This window comes from Trichosurus vulpecula (genome assembly GCF_011100635.1).
Source record: "Trichosurus vulpecula isolate mTriVul1 chromosome X unlocalized genomic scaffold, mTriVul1.pri SUPER_X_unloc_5, whole genome shotgun sequence".
Lineage (NCBI taxonomy): Eukaryota > Metazoa > Chordata > Mammalia > Diprotodontia > Phalangeridae > Trichosurus > Trichosurus vulpecula.
The window spans coordinates 959931-974075 of record NW_023494381.1 but is presented as its reverse complement, the minus strand read 5'-3'; positions in this window follow the sequence as shown (position 1 = coordinate 974075).

Sequence of the window (14145 nt, the reverse complement as noted above, 5' to 3'; positions counted from 1 at the left end):
AATGAACTCTAGGTGCAGCTGGCTACTCTGTCAGGAAGAGAGACACGTATTTTGCTAGGGCATGTTGCCCTTGAACTGGAGAGGAACTGCCTGAGACAGTATTTTGAGGCTAGGGAGAAATGTGCTTTTAGAACTGGATGTGGTTTTGGAATTGGGGTCCGTGCACCGGCACCTAAGTGGAGGTTAAAGAGAAATGTTAGAATTAGTGTCGAAGCACAGGCACCTCAACACCTCCCCACCCAGTTTGGGCCGCTTGTGAGTCTGAGGGGCCCAGAACTGGCCCAGGGGCAAGTGGGTGGCCAGGGTTCTGTGAGAAATGTTCAGAAACTCTTCTAATCTTGTCAACACTATGGATCGAATGGGGGCCCATCTCCATCTGCAGCATCTAAACTCCGATATGGTTGTGCCCTGCTGGGGGAAGAGTAATAATACCAATATCAGTGATCATAATAATATTAATGATGATAGCTCTGGCCCTTATGTCACTCTAATTTTGCAAAGCACTTTGCAAAGGCCTCGTATCCTCACAACAACATTGGGACACAAGTGCTGTTATTATCCCCATTTTTTAGATGGGTAAACCAAATCAGGAAGCTGCAAAGTGACTTGCCCAGGGCCATATGCAGCCAGTACATGTATAAGGCAGTATTGGAACTGGGGTCTTCTTGACTCTAAGCCTAGCACTCTCTTCATATGGCTGCAGACACCTACTAGCTGTGTGATGCTGGGAAAGTCACTTAAGCCTTGTTGGTCTCAGTTTCCTCATCTGTAAAATGAGCTGGAGAAACCAATGGCAAACTGCTCTAGTATCTCTGCCAAGAAAACCCTAAATGGGGTAATGGAGAGTCAGACATGACTGAAAAATATCTGAACAACAAGGCATTATTTTAGGGTGGAGATGGAGTGCTTTGCGGCTTCCAACGAGCTTTGCTTGCATTCATGAGAACAACTATTCCCATTTCAGGATGAGAAAAATGAGGCCCCAGCTCCCATCATGACCTCAAGGTCCAGAAGTGCAGCTGGAGCTTGAACCTTCTGACCCCAGAGCCAGGGTTCTCAGTATGAGGATGGCTAGTGTTGCCACAGCCTCTCATCTGAGCTAAAAATGCCCGTGGATGTTACAGGTAAAAAAAGGCAGCTACCGCCAACTTCAATACTATCCGGTCTTGCAACCCTTTTCTCAGCATTTATTTCCCCTTTCAGGGCTATTTTCTTTCTTAAAAAATTCAGAATTCATACCAACTAAATAAACCAGCCAATCCCAAGTAAAGTGTAAAACAGCTTTTGGATATTTTTTAGCTCACCAGCTTCCATCCATTCCCGGAGCATACCTACTCCCTCCACTTGGTTGCTTGAGAGGCAACCTGGTCCAGGAGGGGGTGGAGTCGGGAAGGCTGAGTTTGAAGGCTGAACCAGGTACATGACCCTAGCAAGTCTCTTAACCTGAGACTTGACTCTCCTATCTGTATTATGGGCATCATAATAGCGCCTATGTCACAAAGTAGTTGTGAGGATTAAATGAGCTTATGTCTGTAAGTACCAGAACAAATATAATTACTGCTTGCTGCCTGTGTCCTTGGGCAATTCATTTCAGCTCTTGGCTTCAGTTTCCCTATATGCGAAATGAGGAGGTTGAACCAGATGACCTCTGTGGTCCCTTCTAGCTCTGCATCTGTGACCCCATTAAATTCTTTCTTTCTTAAAAAAATATTTCTTAGTTATTTTTCCTTTTCTTTGTTTTTTGTAAATATTTTTATTTTTTCCAATTACATGTAAAGATAGTTTTTGACATTCATTTTTTATAAGATTTTGAGTTCCAAATTTTTTCTCCCTCCTTCTCATCCCCTCTCCCTAGGATTCCATCTGATATAGGTTATACATGTGTAATCATGTAAACATATTTCCACATTAGTCATGTGAAAGATGAAACAGAACAAAATAGAAAAGCCACACACACACACACACACACACACACACACACACACGAAAGAAAAAAGTGAAAATAATATGTTTCAATGTGCATTCAGACTCCATAGTTCTTTCTCTGGATGGGGATAGCATTTTCCATCATGAGTCTTTTGGAACTGTATCAGATCATTATATTGCTGAGAAGAGCTAAGTCTATCAAAGTTGGTCATTGCACAGTGTTGCTGTTACTGTGTACAATGTTCTCCTGGTTCTGTTCACTTCTCTCAGCATCAGTTCATGTAAGTCTTTCCAGGATTATCTGAAATCTGCCTGCTCACCCTTTCTTATGGCACAATAGTATTCCCTTACATTCATATACCACAACTTGTTCAGACATTCCCCAATTGATGGGCATCCCCTCAATTTCCAATTCTTGGCCACCACAAAAAGACCTGATATTAATATTTTTTGTACATGTGGGGACTTTTCCCATTTTTATGATCTCTTTGGGATATAGACCTAGAAGTGGTATTGCTGGATCAAAGGGTATGCACATTTTTATACCCCTTTGGGTATAGTTCCAAATTGCTCTCCAGAATGCTTGGATCAGTTCACAACTCCGCCAACAATGCATTAGTGTTCCAATTTTCCCACATCTTCTCCAACAGTTATAATTTTCCTTTTCTGTCACATTAGCCAATCTGATAGGTCTGAGGTGGTACCTTAGAGTTGTTTTAATTTGCATTTCTCTAATCAATAGTGATTTAGAGCATTTTTCCATATGATTATAGATAGCTTTAATTTCTTCATCTGAAAACTGCCTGTTCATCCTATTCTTTGACCATTCATCAATTGGAGAATGACTTGTATTCTTACAAATTTGACTCAGTTCTCTAAGAAACATTTGCTATAAAAATTGTTTCCCATCTTTCTGCTTTTCTTCTTATATTGGTTGTGTTGGTTTTGTTTGTGCAAAAACTTTTCAATTTAGTGTAATCAAAATTATCCATTTTATGTTTCATAATGCTCTCTATCTCTTATTTGGTCATAAATTCTTCCCTTCTCCATAGATCTGATGGGTAAGCTATTCCTTACTCTCCTAATTTGCTTACCGTATCACTTTATGTCTAAATCAAATGCCCATTTTGACCTTATCTTGGTATACAGTGTGAGATTTTGGGCTATGCCTAGTTCCTGCCATACTATTTTCTAGTTTTCCCAGCAGTTTTTGTCAAATAGGGAGTTATTATCCCAGAATTTTTTTCAGGCATTAAACCATTTCTTCAAGAACCAGGTCATATTCCACCAAATCTGTGAAGGTTTACCTGATTCCACAGCTGGAAAAGTGGAAAGCTTTTGTGGAATATGGGAACCTCCTTTGTTCCCACCCCATTTTTTCTTGATTTGTTTATTTCCGGTATTCCATGTACAAGATCTCCCCCACCCCTCTTCTTCAGTCGTGTCCAAATTCCATGATCCCATTTGGGGTTTCCCTGGCAAAGATACTGGAGTAGTTTGTCATTTCCTTCTCCAGCTCATTTTACAGATGAAGAAACTGAGGCAAACAGGGTGAAGTGACTTGCTTAGAGTCACAAGCTAATACATGTCTGAGGCTGCATTTGAACTCAAGTTCTCCTGACTCCTGGAGTTCCATCCACTGCTCCACTTATCTGCCCTATCTATACTGACAAGTCAGTTAAAAAAAATAATCCATCAGCCAATCATGTGTCTGTGTGCGTTGTGTGTATGTGTGTGTGTATTTACAACACAATTCTGAAAATAGATGAGTAAATACTTTGAAACAACTGTAGAATTTAAATAGATGTGCCCCACATAAATGAATAAATAATTGTTTATTGACTGAATTATCCATAGATGCCTTGAGATTTTTTCAGAACAGCAAGTGTATATGAAACAGCTCAGTAAATGCGTGGCTTGCTGAGTTTATTCCTGATAGTGCTTATATGGGTCTGTGCTGGCACTAGTCTGTCCTACCCAAATAAGGAGCTAATTCTTCCTGATTCCTGGTCCCTCTAAGGACAGAAGTCATAGACCTGGCCCTAGAACACAGTGTCACTATATTTACAACAAGGAAAGCCTGAATTCAAGCATTGGCTTAATCACTAACTAGCTCAATTTCTTTTTGACTCTGTTATTCCATCTGTAAGAGAGTAGCTTGGTCTAATTGACCCCTCATGCCCCTTCTAGTTGCAGCATTCTCTGTCCTGGAGTCCCTAACTGCTCTAACATTCTGGAATAAGGCACCTTCCAGATTTCTGAGGATCACTGGGCTGGGAGCTCAGAAGAGCACAGCAATCATCCGTTCCTGCACTTTAGCAAAACTTGTGACAAAGTTGTTTGTGCTGTTCTTGTGGAAAACATGGAGAAACATAATTCTATTGGATGGATTTGGAACTGGTCGACTGACTGCAAACTCTAGTTATTAAGGATTTGGGTTGACTTTGGAATGATATCTCCAGTAAAGTACTCTAGGGATCTCACCTCTGCATCAGTTACTTGCATCAAGGCAAAGACAGTTTGCTCGTCACATCTGCAGATGACACCAAGATAGGGATTGTAGCATCTTTTGCCCACAAAGTGGCCTCCTCAGATTGGTTGGTTCTCAGTGTCCGAGTGTCAGCTTTACCAATGGCTTCAGTGTCACAACTGCCCAGTAGAGGGAATTTAAAAAATTTAAAGGGCTCCTCCCATTGCCCTCAATATCTATTTAAGAATAAAATCTGCTCTTGAGTCCCCACCCCATACTTGGGAAATCTTTTGCTCTCTCTCTGACAAACTATATTCATTAAACTTATAAGATTTAATTTTTAGGAATAAAGGAAGTGAAATAAATATAGCTGGGTGTCCTCATGAGATGGCAGTGCAGGGTAGGGACTCCTTAGTCAGGGGACAAGGGTACAAGACATTCCAGGATAGGAAGGCCCCGAAGGTAAGAGAACATCACACAAAGGCAAAAGGGAGAAGGAAACCTGAGTAATGGGAGCTAAAATGCACATCAAAGGGTCTTTCCAAAGGGGAGAGAGACATACTCTAAAGAGGAAGGGGCTACTTGGCCTCTAAGGAATCATGCTGATTCCCAGGTGCTGCTGAGTGTGAGCCCACCAAACAGCATGAAGAGACCAGTTGTTTTGGTAAGTGATTCCCTGATGAAGGTTATGAGAGCAGCTATCTGTGAACCTGATTACAGTGACAGAAATGGCTGTCTTTATGGAGCATGTAGCCAAGATAGGACAAAAGCCCTTCCTAGGCTTGTCTGGGGTCACAGAGTTTGTTAGGATCAAAAGCGAAATTCTAACCTAGGTTTCTCCTGAGTCCCAGACTCTTTCCACTTCCTGGATTAATTCGAAGAGAGTTCACAAAAATGAGAAAACGGACCCACATGCACAAAAATATTTATAGCAGTTCTTTTTGTGGTAGCAAAGAATTGGAAATTGAGGGGATGCCCATCAATTGGGGAATGGCTGAACAAGTTGTAGTATATGAATGTAATGGAATACTATTTTCCCATAAGGAATGGTGAGCAGGCAGATTTCAGAAAAACCTGGAAAGATTTGCATGAACTGATGCTGAGTGAAGTGAGTAGAACCAGGAGAACACTGTAACAGCAACATTGTGTAATGGCCAACTTTGATAGACTTAGCTCTTCTCAGCAATGCAGTGAATTAAGCCATTTCCAAGACTAAAGAAGGAAAATGCTATCCACACCCAGAGAAAGAACTATGGACTCTGAATGCAGATCGAAGCATACCATTTTCTGTCCTTTTAACTTGTTTGTTTGGTTTTTCTTTCTTATGGATTTCCCCTTTGGTTCTGATTCTTCTTTACAACATGACTAATATGGAAATATGTTTAATAAGATTGTACATATATAGCCTATATAAGATTACATGCTGTCTTGGGGAGTGATAATAATTTAATATCAATTTAGTAACTTCAGTAAGGGACACAGCCTGAACTAATCAACCAGAAGAAGAGCCTGGACCCAAAAGCATTTTTGTTCTCTGAGTTTATTCAGAAAATACCTCTTCCTATGTCAACAGGGCTGACTTAAGAGCATTCTTTCCTCTGTCTATAGCCATTAAAGATTGGATACTTAACCTTGAATAATGTGACTTTTTCTTACCTTAATATTTTATGGATATATACTATGTTATGGCATGTTAATGGTAAATTAAAGACAGATCTGGGGTTGTAATTTCAATTGACACTTTGTCAACTCTCTTATCTTATTGTATTTACAACGTATTCAATTAAGAAAAGTCCTTTCCTTGTATGTGTATATAAGAATGTGTATGTGTACATACATATATAGGCATATATATAGGTATGTGTATAGGTATACACACATATACATATATGTATATATGTGTACATATGCATACACATATATAAATATTTATATATAATCATGCACACGTATACACGCACATACATGTATGTGTGTCTGTATGTATGCACATATGTGGTATATGTGTGTATATGTATACATATGTCTGTGTATATATGTGTATATATGTGTGTGTATATACATAGGTAGATACACACTCATATACGTATACACAAATATATGTATATGTAGATTTGTGTATATGTATATATGTATGTGTATATTATGAATATGTATATGAATATGAGCATATATGTGTATACATACACACAACACATATATCCATACACACATATACATGCATATATGCATATACACATATACATAAATACACATACACAAACATACATATATACATACACACTCATATATATACATACACACATAATACCCTTTCATATACTCATACATATACATGTACATGCACATATATATACACACGTACACACATGTATATGTGTATACATATTCGTTTAAATAAGTATATGCACATACATACACATATGAGCATATGCGTATGCACACATATACACACATGTACACATATGTGCATGAATATATCCACAAATACATACAGACACAAATCTATGTGTGCACATGTATATATGTGTGTCTATATATGTTGTGTATACATGTGTGTATATGTGTGTGTGTGTATATGTGTGTCTATGTCTGTGTGTATATAGCTATATACACATATGCATATATGTGCATACATATGCAGACACATGTATGCACACATTCACGTGCAAATGTATACATAAATGTACACACATGTGTATATGTCTGTCCATATATACTTGTGTGTGTGCATGCATGTATATTTATATGTGTGTATTTGTGCATATATGTGTGTATAAATATATGCATGTATGAACATGTGTATATGTATGAATGTGTATACATATATACACACATATACACACATGTATATATACACATACACATATGTATATACACACGTACACATATACACACATATATACAATACACATATACACACATATACATACACATATGTACACATATATACATACACATATACACACATATATACACATACACATATAAACATGTATATATACACACATACACATATACACACATGTATATATACACATACACATATACACACATGTGTGTATACACATACACATATGCACACACATATATACATACACACATGTGTATATATATGTGTGTACACATGTGTGTATGCGTGTATATGTGTGTACATGTGTATGTGTATATATATACATGTGTGTATGTATATATGTATGTATATGTGTATATATGTGTATATGTGTATGTATATATGTGTGTATATACATATATACACATACATACATACATACATACATACATACATACATACATACACACACACACATAGGGGTGCCTAGCTATGTATAAATGTATGTGTGTATATGTGTGTGTGCCTGTCTATATAGTTATAGGCGTGCTTGTGTGTGTATGTGTGTGTCTCTGTGTGTGTATGTGTCTGTTTGTGTCTGTGTGTAAACACGTGCATATCTGTGTGTTTGTATGTGCATATGTATATGTATGTATATGTATTTGTGTATGTCTATATATATGTGTGTGTGTATTTATATATGTATGTGTATACACACATATTTGTGCACATTTATACATACATATGTACACATATGTACAACCACACATATGCACACATGTATATGTCTGTGTGTATATATCTGTATATATGTGTGTATGCGCACATACATGTATACACACAAACACACCCACAGATATATACACACTTATATACATACATACATATATGTATACACATATATGCACCTACACACATACACAGATACACACAAACTCACATACATATAGAAATAACATATATACACACATACACACAATACATATATGTGTGTACATATATTGTATATATGTATTTACAGATGTGTGTATCATTTTGTATATATGTGTGTGTTGGTGTGTATGTGTGTACACACATATATACATACACAAATGCATATATATGTACATGTATACATATATGCAAGCGCACATGTATGTACATGCACATAGAAACAAATACACACATATCTACACATACACACAAACACACATAGATATAAATATACACACATACATACACACACACATAGATGCACTCATGCGTATACACAAACACACATGTATACATATATGTGTATATAAGCATGTGTATATATGTATATCTGTATGCATATGTGTATGCAAACGTGTGTATATATGTGTGTACACACATATATACATACCTGTATACACACATATGCATGCACACATATACATATATACACATACCTATACACACATACATATATGTATATATTTCTGTTTGTATATATTTACATGTATATATATAGATATGCATATATTTATATGTTTATATATGTATTCATGTATATGTATGTATACACATACATATATACATATACACATATACATATACATGTATATGTGTGTGAGTGTGTAAAGTATACACACATACACACACATATGCAGCTCCTATCAGTGCTCAGTGCTTTGGCCCTCTCCCATGCACTCTAAGAGCCTTGACCAATAGATAGTTCATATTTCTGTAGCACTTTACTGAAATACAAGAGGGCAGCTAGGTGACTCAGTGGATAGAGTTCTGGGCCTGCAGTCAACAAGACCTGACTTCAAATCTGGTCTCAGAAACTTATTAACTATATGACCTTGGACAAGTCACTTAACCTTGTTTGCTTCAGTTTCCTTATCTGTAAATTGAGCTGGAGAAGAAAATGGTAAACCAATCCAACATCTCTGCTAAGAAAACCTCAAATCGGGTCATGCATATTCTGATACTACTGAAAAATGAATAAAAAGCAAAAGTATAGAGAGCCATGGTGCAGAAGGAAAAAAAATTAAAAGAATATTCAGTAAAACAAATCAAGACATTAAAAATGTCTGAAAACAAATTCATGCTGACATTCTTGTGGACTTTCCACTCTGGAGAGGAATGGTGGCAGTTGGCTTCTTCCAGTTTTGAAGGGCCATGCTTATTGAGTCTTGTATTACTCGTACAGAGTTGGTCTCCATCAATAGCATATACTTTTTCGCTGAGGGCAGAGACTGTTTCATATTTATCATTGGACTCCTATCTTTGGACTCCAAGCACCCAGAGCATTGTGCCACCCATAGTAGGGTTTTAATAAATGCATTTTGAAAAATTTTGTACCATTGGAAATTTTTCTCAGTGTTTTGTTGACATCTCCTGGTCAAAAGCATGATATTGAAGTATATTATAGCACGATCTTTTCCTGACATCTAGTCATCAAAATTGAAATTGTAGAATTTAGTAACTTTTTGTTGCAACTTGTGAACAGACAGAATATTGAAGAAAAATGAAAGTTTTAGACTAGAAAGGAATATATCATACAACTGAGATGCCTGTCTTTTTTATTTGTTTGTTTTATATAAATCAATTTATTTATTTTTGGTTTTCAAAATGCATTTCCATAAGTTTTAAACTTTCTACACCTCCCTACTCTTCCCCTCCCCACGACAGCATGCAATCTGACATAGGATTTACATATACATTCTTAGTAAACATATTTTCACATTAGTCATATTGTATAGAAGAATTAGAACTAATGGGAGGAACCATGAGAAAGAAAAGACAAAACAAAACAAAAAAGAGAGAGCAAATATTACGCTTCTATATTTTGAAGTTATTTTAGTTTCCTAGCATGGCTGAGAAGAGCTAAGTCTATCAAAGTCAGTCATCCTACAATGCAACTGTTGCTGTGTACAGTGTTCTACTGGTTCTGCTCACTTCACTCAGCATCAGTTCACATAAGCATTTCCAGGTTCTTCTGAAATATGCTGCTCATCATTTCTTATGAAACAACAGTATTCCATTACATTCATATATCACAACTTGTTCAGCCATTCCCCAGTTGATGGGAATCCCCTCAATTTCCAGTTGTTGGCCACCACAAAAAGAGCTGCTATAAATATTTTTGTACATGTACACTTTTCCCATTTTTATGATTTCTTTTGGATACAGCCTTAAGAGTGGTATTGCAGGGTCAGAGTGTATGCACATTTTCATAGCCCTTTGGCAATAGTTCCAAATTGCTTTCCAGAATGGTTGTGTGAGTACACAACTCCAACAATCAATTATTTCCAATTTTCCCACATCTTCTCCAGCATTTATCATTTTATTCTTTTGTCATGTTAGCCAATCTAATAGGTGTGATGTGGTATCTAAGAAGTGTTTTGATTTGCATTTCTCCAGTCAATAGGGATTTCAAAAATTTTGTCATATGAATATAATTAGCCTTAATTTCTTCCTCTGAAAACTGCCAGCTTGTATCTTTTGACCATTTATCAATTTGGTAATGACTTGAATTCTTACAAATTTGATTCAGTTCTCTATCAATTTTAGAAATGAGGCCTTTATCAAAGAAACTGCTTGTTAAAATATCCCAATTTTCTGCTTTGCTCCTAATCTTGGTTGCGTTGGCTTTGTTTGTGCCAAACCTTTTCAATTTAATGTAATCAAAATCATCCATTTTGCATTTCATAATGTTCTCTATCTCTTATTTTGTCAAAAATTCCTCCATTCTCCATAAATCTGACAGGCAAACTATTCTTTGCTCTCTTAATTTTCTTATAGTATCAGCCTTTATATCTAAATTTGGACCTTATTTTGGTGTACAGGGTAAAATGTCTAGTTTCTGCTATAATATTTTTTCCAGTTTTCCTAGCAGCTTTTGTCAAATAGTGAGTTCTTATCCCAGAAGCTGGGGTCTTTGGGTTTATTAAACAGTAGATTACTATAGACATTGACTACTGAGTCTTGTGTACCTAACCTATTCCACTGAACAACCACTCTGTTTCTTAGCCAGTACCAAGTAGTTTTGATGATTGCTGCTTTATAATACAATTTACAATCTGTTATAGCTAATTCACCTTCTCTAGCACTACTTTTCATTGATTCCCTTGATATTCTGGACACTTTGCTCTTCCACATGAATTCTATTATTATTTTTTCTAGCTCTATAATTTTTTGGTGTTTTGATTGGTATGGCACTGAATAAGTAAATTAATTTAGGTATAATTGTCATTTTTATTATATTAGCTCAGCCTACCCATGAGCAACTGATGTTTTTCCAATTATTTAGACCTGACTTTATTTGTGTGAGAAGTGTTTTGTAATTGTGTTCATATGGTTCTTGGGTTTGTCTTGGCAGGTAGATTTACAAATATTTTATAATTTCTACAGTAACTTTAAATGGAATTTCTCTATCTCTTGCTGTTGGACTTTATTAGTAGTATGTAGAAATGCTGATGATTTATGTGGGTTTATTTTATATCCTGCAAATTTGCTAAAGTTGTCTATTATTTAAAGTAGTTATTTTTACTTGATTATCTAGGATTCTCTAAGTATGTCATCATATCATTTGCAAAGAGTGATAGCTTCGTTTCTTCTTTGCATATTCTAATTCCTTTGATTCCTTCCCCACCCCCTTATTGCTAAAGCTAATGTTTTTAATACCTTATTGAGTAACAGTAGTGATAATGGGCATCCTTGTTTCACTCTCGATCTTTTGAAATGCTTCTAGCTTATCCCTATTACATATAACACTTTCTACTTATAATTTTAAGGAAGTCTCCATTTATTCCTATGCTGTCTAGTGTTTTTTAATAGGAATGGGTGTTGTATTTTGTCAAAATCTTTTTTCTGCATCTATTTTTATTTTCTACATCTGTATGGTTTCTGTTAGTTTTGTTGTTGCTATGATCAATTATTCCATTTTGATATATGGAGCTGGGTGAGAAGATGATGCATTCCCATCAGACTCCAGTAGACAAAATGTTTTCCTGAGAACCACAGTGTGGTAGTGCTACAATGTCATCATAGGCATAAGGGAATATTTTGGGGATTCACTTGTTTCCATGGTAAGAAGCCTACAAGAAATTTATATCATCTTTGGTGCTCAAATGATGATTTTTATATCTGTTACTATCTCATAACCTAAGCTGCTGTATAAATTCTTTCAAACCTCTCACATAAGCAAGAGGCAAAGCTGGGATGAAGGAAGTGACACCTTCAGGATGGAGTATTATGTAGACAGGAAGCCTAAGAATTCAGTTCAGGCAAATAAGGATCTACTGAGTACTTAAAAGAGTAACCTTCCCATTTAGGGGAAGTTATTTTTTCCTTTAACATCAAAAAACCCAAATCACTCCTTATACCTTTAGTCTTAGAACTTCTAGAGGGATGAGAGTAGCTTAGTGAGATGAGAGAATAGAAGGCAGCAGGATGTAGTGGATGCAGCACTGAATTTCAAGTGAGCAAATCCCAGGTTCTAATCCTGCCTCAGACAGTTGGTAGCTACATGCTCTTAGATGAACTCTGGTTTCCAATTTCAAGCTTTGTAAAATTAGGAGGATGGAACTAGATGGCCTCTGACATGTCTTCTATCTCTGCATCTAGGATCTTATGATCCCAAGGACTCATTGAAGGTGTTAAAAGAATTACTGGGCAGAGAGGGAACTGAGGCAACATATATACACCACATAATCTTGACAGTGCCTGAAAGAAGACAGAGACAGAGAGACATTGAAGGAGGGAGTGAAGGAAGGAGGGGGAGAGGTACAGGGAGAGGGACAGTGAGAGAGAGAGATGGCTTTGTTTAGAATGGAACATAACAGTGGGAGACAGTTGGTGTCCCATTTAGCATTTGGAAGCAGAGGAGTCAGTTTGGAATCCCAGCCCTACTACTGAGCACAATGACTACAGTTGTAGTCACATTTACTACTGGGTTTTGTATATTCTGAAGGTTATTGTTTTTTGAATTTACTAACCCTACTCACTATCTCCAGTGTTTACTTGCATGCCTGATTTCACAATGGTTAAGACTCACTCAAACATTTGATATTTCTTTCATAAATTTCCTCCAAAATGAAAATCACTCATATTTTTGTTTTTATTTGCTCTGAATATTGCTTTGTTTTCCCCAATTAACTGGTACATTGAAGGGTGAAGCCAACTGAGTGGTATCTCCACTACTATGAATTCTTGTCCTATATCAGATGACCTTTGCTATCATGAAGAGTTTCATAGGCAATTTTGACACTGACGATTTGATCTTAGTTCCTGTTTGCACTGAAGGAATTCATTGCTCACTTCCTGTCATAAATTCAGGACTTCATTTAGCTCCATTCTTTTCCCTGCTGTCCCACAGGTTCAAATCCAATAAAAGAAGACTCTGGAATTCATCTGACCATAATATTAGGAGTTGTGCAAAAGATAAAAGCCTTAAAGTAATGGAAACGATGCTATTGTTTGATGTCATTGAATGATGACATTGATTTTCATTGTCCTAAACTTTTAAGGAAACTGCAGTAGCCTGTTAGAACAGGACATGTCAATGAAAGACTGTGATATGTTCTTCAATGATAATTAATTGGTCAACATGCATTAATTATGCACCTACTTTCAGTTCAATTCAAATCATTAAGCATTTATTGATCACCCACTATGTGCTAGGCACTTTGTGCCAGTCATGGGGGACTTAATAAGTAGGTAATTACTGTAAAGTACATGAAGTAGAAGAGTACATAAAAGACTAACAAAGTAGGATATAAGTATAATTTAAATGCCAAAAAGAGAAGAGTCTCTGTTTGATGCTAAATGTACAAAGGAGACACTGCAGTTTATTGAATAAGTTTATTAAACATTTCAGTGAACTGCAACATCACTTCTGACCACCAGATGTCAGTGAAAGAGTGTTCGATGTTCTTCAATGGCTTTTACTTGGTCAACAAGCATTTAT